Source organism: Psittacula echo (genome assembly GCF_963264785.1).
Source record: "Psittacula echo genome assembly, chromosome: 13".
Taxonomy (NCBI): Eukaryota; Metazoa; Chordata; class Aves; order Psittaciformes; family Psittacidae; genus Psittacula; species Psittacula echo.
Window position 1 is genome coordinate 7,321,801 of NC_137749.1, and position 12,907 is coordinate 7,334,707.

General features: G+C 43.2%; 1 protein-coding gene across 1 annotated transcript in view; it reads left to right on the forward strand.

Annotated features, from left to right (window-relative positions):
- The window catches only part of FBRSL1 (fibrosin like 1), a gene marked incomplete at its 5' end in the record, with an annotated part of 531,620 nt that overhangs the window by 218,549 nt on the left and 300,164 nt on the right, over positions 1–12,907 (forward strand). The window lies entirely within an intron of this gene.

The following is a 12,907-nucleotide window of genomic DNA, read 5'->3' on the forward strand; positions in this document are numbered from 1 at the left end:
AGAATGCAGTGCAACAGGAGCAGCACTGTGACTTGTGTGGATAGCATCACTGAGAGACAGGTGAGGTACCAATAAAGGGTAGATAAACCACCATTTTCAGTCAGAGTCTCTGGGAGCTTATCTTGTTCTTTCTATTTTGATTTTGGCCTCAAGCTCCAAATTTTCATCTAGCAACACTTCTTTGTAATAAAGATGTACAGGAGAAAAGGGAAATCAGACCTGGAATGGATGCTGTCTGGCTCATGTGTTGGACAGTCGCCTCTTGTTCATGCACGTGGGCATCTGTGCACCTTCTCTCTCACTTGGTCTTGCACCTTCCCCCTACCCTTCCGCTGCTCACATCCAGTCCCAGGATGCTGCCACCAGCACAGCACACCCAGACCCTGAAACATTGACCCATGCACACTGTTGGGCTTCAGATGTGAGGACACGAGGAGCTGCTTAGGAACTCGGATTGCAGCATATGCTGGCATGGCTAGGCTGTGGGCTTCCCCCTTCCCAGCCTCCTGTGCTCTGAGCACAGAAACATGGCACATGGGGCAGTTTCTGGCATGTGAGAGCTGCATTTTAAGTATCTGCACAGATGGCGTGCTCTTCTGAAATACACTCTCCAGTCATCACTGAGAGGCTTGTCTGAATCCATGCCACTGCTTGACCTGACTGCAGAAGCCAAGGGTCCACTCGGTTAGTGGCAGGGGCTATTCCCTGGCTTGGAAACCCCCTGAGTCCCCAATTTCGTGGAAGAACAACTTCCCCCACCATCCATAAGCTCATATTTGCCCCTAAAATGTATTGGTTTAGTCTGAATGCTTCAGAAGGAAAGGGCTGTAGGCACAAAAACCCTGTCTCCCCACTGAGTCAATCTAAAATCCAGATTTTACAGTCTGAGTTCAAGGAAAGCCAGCACTGGCAGATTGCTCCTGGCCCCTGCCTGGCAGGGTGTTGATTAATAATTTGAACCTGCAAATCCTCTTTCAACTTCTGTGAAATCTAAATTGTCCATCTGAGGCTTGCTTCTTTCAAAACAATTCTACTGTGATTTTCACTGCTAGCATAATTCTTTGTAAAATAGATAACCCTGTCAGTGGCAAAGCTGTGCCGCACACCTGGAAGGCAGCACAGCTGCCTGTGTGCTGGTGTACAAATGTGGAGAGCAGGCAATAGCAGGAGGAGATGAGAATTTAAACTGAATTTGGACATATCCACCTGCATTCTGTTTCCTTTGCTTCTGTACCATATATATTTGTCTGTTCTGGGAGATGTGTTTATTTTTTAAGGCTTAAATTTTGAGGTAGAACACGAGGGATATGGAATCTCAACACCTTTAGGAGTCAAGGTACCTGAGGCACGTCAGAAAATCTCAGCTCTGGGACTCAGCAGAAGATAAAGGTGCAGACACTTAGTTAAGCAGGTCAGTGTTTGATCCTGCTCCGGCGCTGTGGGCAGAAAGAGCCATTTTGGCGGATAAACCAACAGATTTCTGTGAGATGAGCTGTGGGCTGTGAGGTGGGAGTATGCTGGTCCTGCTGGGTGGATGATTTTCTAGGAAGGACAATACCAAGCGTTGACAACCATGGCATAGTTTGTATGAGATGATTTCATGTTTTATGCTTAGCTGTTCTGTTTCTATTTTGGCTCCTTGTTTTGTGGTTTCAGGCAAAGGATATAATTTTACTCTTGCATCAGTGCAAATCCATAGTAATTTTATTAATGAAAGGAAAAAAACCCAAACACCTGGGTTTAGAAAGTGTGAGAAAAAGAATCACCTCTGGTGCTTTTGGAAAAGGACCTTGTTTGCCCAGTAATTCAACATTGCTCTGTCATCCTAGTAATGAGAGTTCAGCTGGTAGTGGCAGCACGTTACAAAAAAGGCCATATTTAAACATGTTGTAAATCCAACTAATAAGTAGGAATTGATTTTTAAGGGGAAAAAATGTGCACAAAATTAGTCTTTTACCGTATGTTTCAACTCTACCAGAAACCTTTCTTGAATGGTATTTCAATGTGCTTTACCTATTGTGTTGCAAACTTTTTCAGACTCTGTCAAGTTGTACTAAAGCTTTTAAAATACAGATGGTGGTAAAATCCCCAGTGGAAAACAGGCTTCTATTTCAAACTTCAGTTCTGTTTTTTTCTTTTCTAGTTCATAGCAGATTTTGACAGATCAGAAGAAATATTCACAGCTTGATGCAGCTGGATTCTTCTTTGGCATGAGCAGAAACATCTGGCCCCAAAGCAGTGCATTTCACCAAAGGGCCGCAATACATGCACATGCATCTGTTGTGCTAATATATTTTCCTGTGAACTCAGATGTTAATTGCTTTGTTTAGCTGAGACAACAGTGTTGGTTCAGTGAATAAGATTGTTTCCTTCAGCCCTCTGTTAATGGCTTCCTTTAGCAGTAATATTGTTTTAAATAGGAAGCTGTCAGGTATATTGTGAACAGCAGTAAGGTGAAGTGTTTTGAGCAAGGATATTTATAGTGCTAGACATGTACTGTTACATACAATTTGCATATTGACTGAGACAACTATTAGCATAAAAGCTCCATGTGAGACCAGTTTTACATCTCTAGGAGACATGTTCAGTTTTTGCATCACAATTTTAGAGGCTTTTGCAATTCCCCCTTGCTAACTTTGCTGTCCTCTTGCTGCTCATCCACAAGCAGCAACAAGAGAATGTTAAAGATCTGAATAATTACCTGGTTATCCAGCCCTACCCACAGTTCTGCCTTTCTGAACTCTGCTATTTTGGGCTTTGTTCCTTCTTTCACGCTTGCTCTTACAGGAAGAGCTGCAGTTCAGAGAAGTTCTTTTGCTGACTCTTGGTCTCTGGATTGAGTTTTCAGGTTTGTTCTCTCTGGCTATAGCAGTTCTGGGCCACGGTGCTGCTTGTAAAGATCCTGTGGTGTGACAGACTTTGGCCGCTTCCCGTATCTATGTCCATGGTACCTTGAAGCGCTCAGACACAGGTCTTTCTATACCCAGAGTAAAACCACACGGTCCCTTGTATCAAGAGCAGCCCTGGTTCCCATTGTATCCTCCCAGTAAGCAGAGGTGTTCTCCCCTACCCCTCTTCCACAAAACGTTCCTATGTGATGGCTTCTTTTTTTCACACCGTATTTCTGTGCCTCTTTACTAAAACATTTCCTGTGAATGTGCAGTGTTTCCGTGCAGAATCCAAAAAAGCAGCTTTTTTTTTCTGCTTTCCATAAGCTCTTCCCAGTTAACGCCATACTTTCTTTCTAAGAAATAATTACTTGCACGTCATCTAGGGAGAACGATTTGTGGTCAAGATGCAAGATGGTTGCTATTAAAAGCTGCAGTGCTTTTAGCCATCCAGTTTTCACTATAGTTGTAGTCCTAACCTTATCCTAGGTCCATTGCTTGACGTTCCTAAAGTCATCTGATCTTTTTGTGCCTGCTGAGGAGGGATGATAATACTGCCCACTGCACATCCGTGCTGTTTAAACTTGATAGGCATTTGCAGAGTGTTGGAGATGCTCTCAGGAAATGTTAGTAGGATCATTAATAAATGCATCTTGCTATTACTACGTTATTCTCTAAGGTGCTGTTTGTATAACTCTAGACATTCCCACTGAACAAGTAGAGAAAACAGATGCCTATTACCGTTTAAAATACCTTTCTGCACCAAATGTGACATGGAAGATAAGCATTTCCTGCAGCTAAGACCATTCTTAAGGGAAGGACTGCAGCAGTCTTAAGTTAACTAGGCTGTTACTTGAATTTTGCTTTAAAAGCTGCTTCTTGCAGTTCAAGTTAGACTTATTTAACGTGAACAAAACTAGTGTTTGCCTTAAAGGTCGGTAAGCATGCTGTACACCATTTACAGCAGTTTAGATGAGCTTCAAATCAGGCTTTTAGTTCAAATAGTGGACTTTGTTTTGATGCTTGAGAAGTCTTTGTGCCCTCCGTGAAGTGATGCAAGCGTAATGGCTTGCTTTTCTTTGGGCCAGCCTTAGGCAGGTTTCCCCTCCTCTGACCCTGGCTCATCCTCAAGCACAGCCTGACTCCTCTCTGAAAGGCACCAGCACAGCTTTGCTCTCCAGAATCAGTGAGGAGAGGATGTCTCCTCTCACAGGGAGCAATTCAGACCAGCTGGATAACCTTCAGTAGATGGTGTGACTATCTGCTACTTCTGCAGTTCGCCCTTTCAACTGTATCAGACCATAGTTTACACATTTGGATGATCAGGACATGCTAGTGTGTGTGTAGGTTTCTTTCAATTTTTATCTGTAACTATCACAAGAAGAATAACCTGAGCAAGCAGTTTGCATTTGGATTTTGGACGCATCCAAGCCAGGAAGAGCACTCCTCACACTCCACATGCACAAGGACACTTGAATTAGCTGTTCTCTCATGACAGAAAATACTGTGTGAAATCCAGATCCTGTTTTTCACTCACAGCTACAGCGTTTCAGCCAGTCCTTTTGTATTTGAGAAATGTTAAAAGCTGTGGTTGTGGGTTATGTATAGGTAGTGCCAAGCCATTCTTGTGCTGCACATCAGGAGTGTATAGTACAGGCCAACAGGAAGCATTTTACTTCACCATAAATTGATGCTATGTTATGGGATGTATTCTGCAGGAAGAAGGTACAGCAGGCTCCCAGTCCACCTTTACTGAGCTTTCCGTGCTTTCTTTACTTCCTTGCATCTTTGGGCAACGCACTGTGCCTCTTGATAGCAAGTGTCAACCAGCTATTTCACAGAGCTCTGGGCTTTGCCGAACAGCAGTGTTGCCTTCTAAAAAGCTGTTTCCTGTTCCTCAGCTGCGGATGTTAATCTCAAAGTTCAGTGATCATTAGCTAAAATTAATTGTCACTCCTTTTTAGTTATTCAGGGCTGAAAATTACCAAAGGGCTTCACCTTAGTTGCTTTGACTTTAATTATTCTTAGATTTTTGTTTTCTTAAGGATGTCAGACAGCAAACAGGATGTCCCCTGGGCATTTAGAGGAAATTGCTTCTCTGTTTCATTGTGGAGTTGGCTGTGCTTGCTCTGGTAGTTATAACACTGTTTTCTCAAATCAGAAGACTTGCAGTGGTAGGGTAGGGTCTCATGGCCTTACTGAAAGTTTCCTTGACAACATTAATGTCTTGACTGATCACAACCAGACAGCAGCGGTGTTTCAGATTGCCTCTGCTTCAAGTGCAGAGCCAGGGCCCCGCTTTCCAGACCTGTAGAGGTGTAAGGTTTGCTCTGATTTTTGCCAGAGGGCTTGGTTCATCTGCTGGTGCAGGGAGCCAGGAGAGAATGGCTCTTGTTCTTGTTGGGGTTTAGCTGAAGCAGCTGTGGTTAGCGTTCCATTGCCTGTGGGTGACGAGGGACAGTTGGCTGGGGGATGAAGACCAGCCAGGGAAAGGACAGGTTCCAGGAAGTATATTCAGAATACAGGTAGGGGCTTGTTAGAGTTTGAATTAGCGATAAAAGTAAATTGTAGGTCTGACGAGAACAAGTTGGAATAATTTCATGGTGGTGTTGGCACGAGGGCTTGTCTCTGCTGTGCTAAATTCACATCATACTGCAGCTTGTGCCAACCATCCATCCGTTCCCTCTGCACTGAAGTGGTGGTTCTCCTGCCTTTCCCCAGCCTTTCCCCCAGCTGCTGCTAGGCTGGAGCCTTGCTCCTAGGTTTTACGGGGTCTTCAGACAGAAGAGAGATGTGATTGTGGGCTGGTTTGTGGAACGGCTGAAAACATGCTATTTAGGCTTGATCCTGTGCATGTGAAAGACTGACTGCTATCTCCTGTGATTTAAACCCTGCAGTGGAGCTTGACCTTCTGGCAGTGATGGGGAAAAAAACAGGTTGGTCTGTGTTTGGTGTCTGTTTCCACTACATGCAGGGTCCCTGTTCAGATGAGCCGAGGCCAGGCCGTGCCCGCACTGCTCCCGTCTGTGGCTCTGTACTCAGCACCATGATCTCTGACAGCAGTTTCTGCAAAATTCAGCATTCTCCGGGCAGCCTTTGTATTTATTTATTTACTTTGTTTCTTTTCTTTTTTCACTTTAGTTTATTAATTGCATGTGTGGCTTTATCTAGAAAAAACTGCATGCAATTTATATGTGCCTACAGTAGCATATGTTTTATATATTGGGTTTATAGGGATGGTCCTGATTCCTGAATTAATTCGAACAGCAAATTGTTGTTGTATCTGCACACAGTATGTCTTTTCTTTTTTTTAACATGTATTATATGACACACATCTGGTGGTGTTTTAATTGTGTTATTGTGGTGCCTCAGAGTCCTAGTAATGAATTTGAAACCCTACTGTACTGAGCATGGGTTTTCACATGGGACGCTTGGAGGCATTGAGTGAATTGTTGAGTGAGAATGTGTGGATGGTTTTGTCCTTGCCTTGAACTACAAACAAGAACCCACAGCCTTTGGAGGTTGCCATTACAAAATCTTCCTTCACTATCAGTGTCAGGAAGATAACTTTTGTTCCCCGCTCTAAGTAAGGTGAGGTCTGCTCTTCATAATGCATGGGTAGTTGCTGGCAATTTTTGCACTTTCTAATGGCAGTTTGATTAATCTCTGTGGTCCATGTAAGAAGGACTTGAGCAATCCAAGACAACTATCCCAAGTTTGTACCACAGGTCAGAGTGTAGTTGCCGTGGGTCTCTCTCTGTAGTAGCAGCAGGCATCCACCCTTGTTCTTCATGATCATCGTACAGCTCTCTTTTTGGAATAGGTTTTTTTCTGATGAGGTGTGTTTTTCAAAGAATCAAAGCTGCTGCCTTAAACTGCCTTCTTTCCTCGTCCTTATTTATTTCTAAACAGGTATTGTTGGCATCTGAATTTGGTTTGCAGTGGCTTTGATAGTATTTTTCTCAGTTATTGATGGAGCTATTGAGTAACTGCAAGCTTTGTTTAATCCTTTTACTTTCTGTAGCAAGCATTAATGATTATTTATTGACACTACTTGTTGATAACTTAGCTGATGCATTCCCCACTTAAAATATGTTTTATTGCTATTTATATAGCACTAATTTTTATCAGAATGTCTTGCAGTGTGAGTACATCAAAACCTCTAAATGTATCACATCTATCTAGCTCCCCTTTCAAACAAACTTATCAAAGAAAGGAAGGCTTATTCAAGAAGATTGATTTTCCAGAAAACCTTGTTGACTGGAATAGTTTAATTCAGTCAGTTGAATCCAGAACTGGTTTTTTTTCCTGGTCTCACTGCATTGCCCAGCCAGGCCTGGTTGCTCCTTTGAAATATTCTCCAACACTTGTCTTTTTCCAGTTTTTTCAGTGACTATTCCAAGATCTCTTAAAGCATCTCTGTGCACATGATCTCCCATTCTATGGCTTGTGCAACAGGTCTGGACTTTGTTCTTAGTAAATGTTGTCTAATATCTTCCTTTTGTTATCAGAAGACTGAGGAATGAGTCTGTTTCCTTCCCCAGGACAAAGCAGAACTGGATTAAATGTTTTACCCATCTAACATCGTTAGTAATCTATTTACCTGGCTTTTGGGGATCTTCTCTTCCTAGAATCACTTCTGAAGGTTATCATCACCTTTTGTATTGGGTTCAAAACCTTTGCTTTTGGTGGGTAATATTACTAGAAGAGAAATATCGTAGGATACAGATAGTTCTTGGTTGAATTTCCTAGTATATTTTGAAGCATCTGCTGCAGCTTTGGACAATTTAATGTGTATATTAAATCTACTTTTGCATTGAACATCACAGCTGTTGATATTAGCCTTTAATAGATGGTATCTGTATGCATAGATGGCAGCAATGTTAAAGCTGTCAATTCTGATTGCCTCCTACATGATGTTTAAAAGCACTTTGTAAACTCAACCTAATTTAGGCCATTGGCTCCAGCTGAACACAGCTCTATCCTTGCTAAATGGATGCTTAAGTCAATCATACCTCCATCCTGCTCAGTTACTTCTCTTACAGTGATCCTTTCGATATGGGCAGCTGCACTGGTGTCGGTAACACTTGATGCATCTGTTGTAAGAGTCCTGAGCTGATCTTGAGTGTATCCATTTCTTTCCCATCACCAAAAAAATGTGCAAAATCAACTTCTCATTTGATGCTTATTGGACGGCATTGTGTAACTGAGAGTCATGGGTCTGAATCACCTTAATGTGAAACTTGAAGCTACAAACCTTATATTGTAACTTGCTCAGTCTTTTAGCTCTCTCATGGAGTATTCACTGGACGCTATTCCTTTAGACCTGTCACTAAATTAAAGTGTAGTTTGGGCATCTAATTCTGGCTGAGCACTACAGCTGGTGCAGTAATTATTGAGTGCTGCTTTTCGTTGATAGCAATTATGTCTGTCCTAGTCCACCTATGGTTTCATTCTCATCTCCCAGCTCTACAGACTGCTTCTATTCAGTCACTAAGTAGTGTGTGTCTTTTTGGTTGGGTTTTTTGTTTTGTTATTTGGGGTTTTTTGTGACTACAGATGCTTTTGTTTATTTAGATGCTCTTTGGGCATGCCGCTGCTCTGGCATGGGGTCCTCCATGTGCTGCTGGGACACAGTCTGCCTCACCATAGTCTGTACCATGGGCTGCAGGGGAATCTCTGCTCCAGAGCCTGGAGCACTTCCTCCTCTCCTCCTTCACTCACTTTGGTGTCTGCAGAGCTGTTCCTCTCACATTCTCACTCCTGTCTCCAGCTTGCCCAGGTTTTTTCCTCCCCTTCCTAAATACATTATCCCAGAGGTGCTCCCATTGTCACTGATGTTCTTGGCCAGCAGGGGGTCCATCTTGGAGCCGGCTAGTGTTGGCTGTGTTGGACATGAAGGAAGCTTCTAGCAGCTTCTCACAGAAGCCACCTCTGTAGCTCCCCCCCCCCCGCCAAAACCTTGCCACACAAACCCAGTACATTACCTCTTTATCACCCTGCCTGCAGCTCCAGACAGCCCCGAGGGTTCGTTGGTGCCGTCTGTGTACCCTGTTGTGGATGGCAGGTTTTAGCTAAATTAGTTAGGAATGCTATTTACCCTTCGCCAGTGAAAGTCTCACTCCTGCACACATGCTAGTGAGCTGTAACCTAAGCAGGTCTACACTGACACAGTTTATCATTGACGTATGTCAAACCCAGATTTTCCCAGCTGTCTACTACCATCTGCCAAGTACGGCTGGGGGCATGCAGAGTGCAGTTTGCTATGCAGGCCTGATGGCAGCTGTAAAATCAAGCAGTTTTGCCTACTTAAGCACCAGCTTTTCTCCAAAATAAGCATTAGGTCTCACATGGCAATGCGTTCCCGCTCCGGAGAGCGCCGGCTGCTGCGGGACATGGTGCCGGCTCTGCCCCGTGGCCACCTGCCAGCCCAGAAGCTCTGGAAAACCTTTGCAGCAGTTCCAATGCATCCGTTGAACTGCAGAAAGGCCAACCCCGCTTGTCCTTATGGCCTCCTTGTGCTGGGCACTAGTGCAAAAGGCTTCTCCAGTCCTTGAGCACATGGGCCCACTCATTTGGCTGCACCTCTCAAAAATTATGAGATCAAAGATATTTCCTCTCTAGTGAGATATGGCACCAGATCTGGAGAAGTGTCTCTTTGAGAGCTAAAGCTGTGCTTGTTGCAGGATGTTACCCTGGCTAATCAGAGCTGTATTTAGCAATTCTCCCAAAAATGAGCTTGTCTTTCATTTGGTTTTAAAAATGGAAGGTGGCCCACACGTCTACTTGCGAGCATTAGGATGCAAGGACAGGTTTTTAATGAGTAGTTGACATTGTTTAAGTAGCTGAGAAACTAATAATAGCTTTTGAGTATTTTGATTTTTCACTAATAACACTTTTTATTGCAATAGGTTGTTGTATTTGCCTTCCTGCAGCAGCCGGCTCTGACAGCCTCTAAGCACAGAAATCCTTTAGCTAACATTAATTCAACCTCCCTGCATCCCAGGGAGAGGTAAAAATTAACCACAGTGTCACAGACTGCTTGAGTGCAGTACAGGTTATTGAAGTAGCTTAACCAGAGGAAGCAGGTAAGCCAGGATTAGAAACCAGAAGTCTGCATGCTAGTGAAATGTATAAATGCTAACCTTCAAAATGAATGAATGAATGCTAAAAGGAAAAGGACAAATTTCCTTCAGTTTCATAACACTGCTGCTGTTTTCTTCTTCATCACAGTAAGTAAAAATGGTCATGTCATATTTAAAATGAGTTACAGCAAAGGTAGCAGGTCACAGCATCCGCAGCAGCACCACCCAATTAGAAAAACTGCTCTAATCTAACCTGATGCTACTGTCATTTTTTAAAACGAGTCCTACTTCAATCATAAAATACTCGGACCATAACAGTGCTTTCTACACCATATGTCCTTATTTAGAGGGGAAAAAAATGATTGCACCCTTAATTCAAAGGGAACGTTTCCCTCTGAGCCAGAACTCAATAAAATGTATCAAAAAAATTGTGGAAAAGGGCAAGCAAAGAAAATCAAATTGCAGCGTGTGAAACGATTTAAGAAGGGACCTGGGGAATACATAATCTCCAAACTGCCAAGTTAGAGCAAGTATAAAATATACAAACAAGCCTGATATTTTTCCCAGTTGATCTCATTATGAGGTATGCTTGGGATAGATAAATTTTGTTAGAATGCATTAAGGCTGGATTTTCAAGAAAACAAATCAGAAAGTAATGTGTTTAGCTGATTCCACCTTGTTTTGATACATGGGTCTTTTCAGGTTTAAAGAAGTACATTTTTAAAGCCAAATGGTTTGTTTTGTTTCAAGCATTAAAACCAGAGGCAACTGGGTGACTTTTGTTTTTCTCCCTGCTGGAAAACAGACGTTTATAATTTCAGCATGCTCTTTAATCATCAGGGTAGAGCTCTGTGCAGTATGTTTCACTGCCACTTATTGTTGCCTATTTAAAATACACTGAACTAGCCTTGAGTGCAATCCCTTAACAGACTGTTTCGTCCACAAATAGTACTTTTTCCAAGTCTTCAATATATTTTAATTAAATTGTCCATTTGTATTTATTAAGGCAGTTTACTATCTCCTGCTGCAGAAAGCTGCTACTGCTGATAGTCTACCAATAGAAACACGAGCTTATCTGGGATAATAAAACGTGGGCATATGTTAGCAAAAAAGTCCTCCCAAAATATTGTTTAAGCATCATGTTCATGTGTGTTAGGAAGGGGACAGGCCATACAATTAGTTTGGTAAGTTTTTGTAACAGTTGCTCTTAGCAATCCTTATAGCCATGGGGAATCATCATCTTTGTTAGCAGGAAATGTTGCCTGCAGTAGATTTTTCTTCCTTAGATTGACCCTATAGAAAGAGTTGGAAAAGAATCCTTTGGCAGAGCAGATGATAAAGTCATTACACACTGATGAGATGTAAAGTGGTGTTCAGCAGCATTAGTTTAGATAGATGAGCATGATAAGGTGAATTCATCCCTATCTTTGGTGATCTGAAAGCTTGGACCTAAATTCTGGGACTTGGACGCCTCTCAGCTGTACTTGCTTGTCTCCAAGTAGCTTCTGCCAAAACAGATTTGCCATGAAGTCAGTAAAATCCTAAATCTGAAGGTTGTGTTTGGTCTGTCCTTTCTCGCAAGACAAATGAAAGTTGATCTCCCAGAGCTCTAAAAAAGGAATTAAACTTTCCTTCTTGAGGAGTTAATGTGCTCCTGAAAGGAGGCAATGTGGTCAGTGCTGCGAGGGGAGTCTTTGCCCTTTCTGATCTGGATGGGCTTGTTGTTTTCATGGGACTATTCCCTGCTCCCAAGTGTAGCAACGAAGACGTGGGTGCCATTCCTGCTGATGCCTGTCCACTGGCAGAAGTGAGAGGATTAGTGGAGTAATAGACCCATCTGAGGCACCGGAGAAGGCGTCTCTGCGATGAGTATTTTAATGATGTCTCTCCCCGAGGATGTTGCTTTCTCTCCTGCCTTCAGAATGGAGGGAGGTTGTCGAGAATCCATTTCCCACCATGTGTGTATGCAAGATCTGTTTAGTAAAAAGCAGACACAGACCCAAGCACCAGCAAGAGGTTTAAAATCAGACTGCTGTGACTTTAAGAGTGAGGGAAAAAAACTGTTAAGGAAGGAAAATAAAAATCCCACAGCCTGTTGTAGCAGCTGTAGCTTCAGATCGTGTGGAAAATGAAGGCAGATGATTCAATTTGGCCTGTGCCCCGAGTACATTTCCAAATGCTTCTGTGTGTGCGCAAGATAATGAACAAATATATTGAGATGGCACAAGATCAGTCCAAGTTTGCCGCTGCGCAAGCCGTGGAGCTCCCAGTAGGAGCACACTAGCTGTGCTGGGTTAATGGGGGTGAGGGTCAGGAAGCCCAGCACCTTTCAGAACAACTTAAGAAAAGAATTTGTCTCCTTTTGCCCCAGGCTCCCCATGGCACTCAAACGGAGCTTGTGATAAATCGAAGTGTATTTATTAATAATGAGCAGGGGCAGCGGGCTCGTGATTTGAAAATAGGTGCGCCAAATAAAAATGTGCTTTCCTCTGACATCAGAAAAGCTTAAATAGACGGTGAGCAGGCTGATCTATTATGATGAAAAAGAGGGGGCTGAGAGCCAGCCTAGTAATAATGAAAAAGCCATTTTAGGGAAGCAAGACCTGCTCTGCCCACCCATATATTCCTCCACCCCCGCCCCATAAGATGAACTGGGGAGGGGGAAGTTGGATGAGAGAGATGAAAAGGCAGCAGCAATCCAGGATGGCAGAACTGGACTTTAATGAGAGCTGGAGTTATTACCGGAATGAGTTATGATATTTAATCATGCTACATGATGTCCAACAGCGCAAGGTTCATAATTCTTGGCTCCGAACATGGCCTGGGACTGTCCGTGAGCACCTGCAGCATACAAATTGATCATGGCTTTACAAACCCTCTGTACCTTGCCCCTGGTCGCTCCCTGCCAAGCCAGCCCAGGCTGCAGTGCTGGCT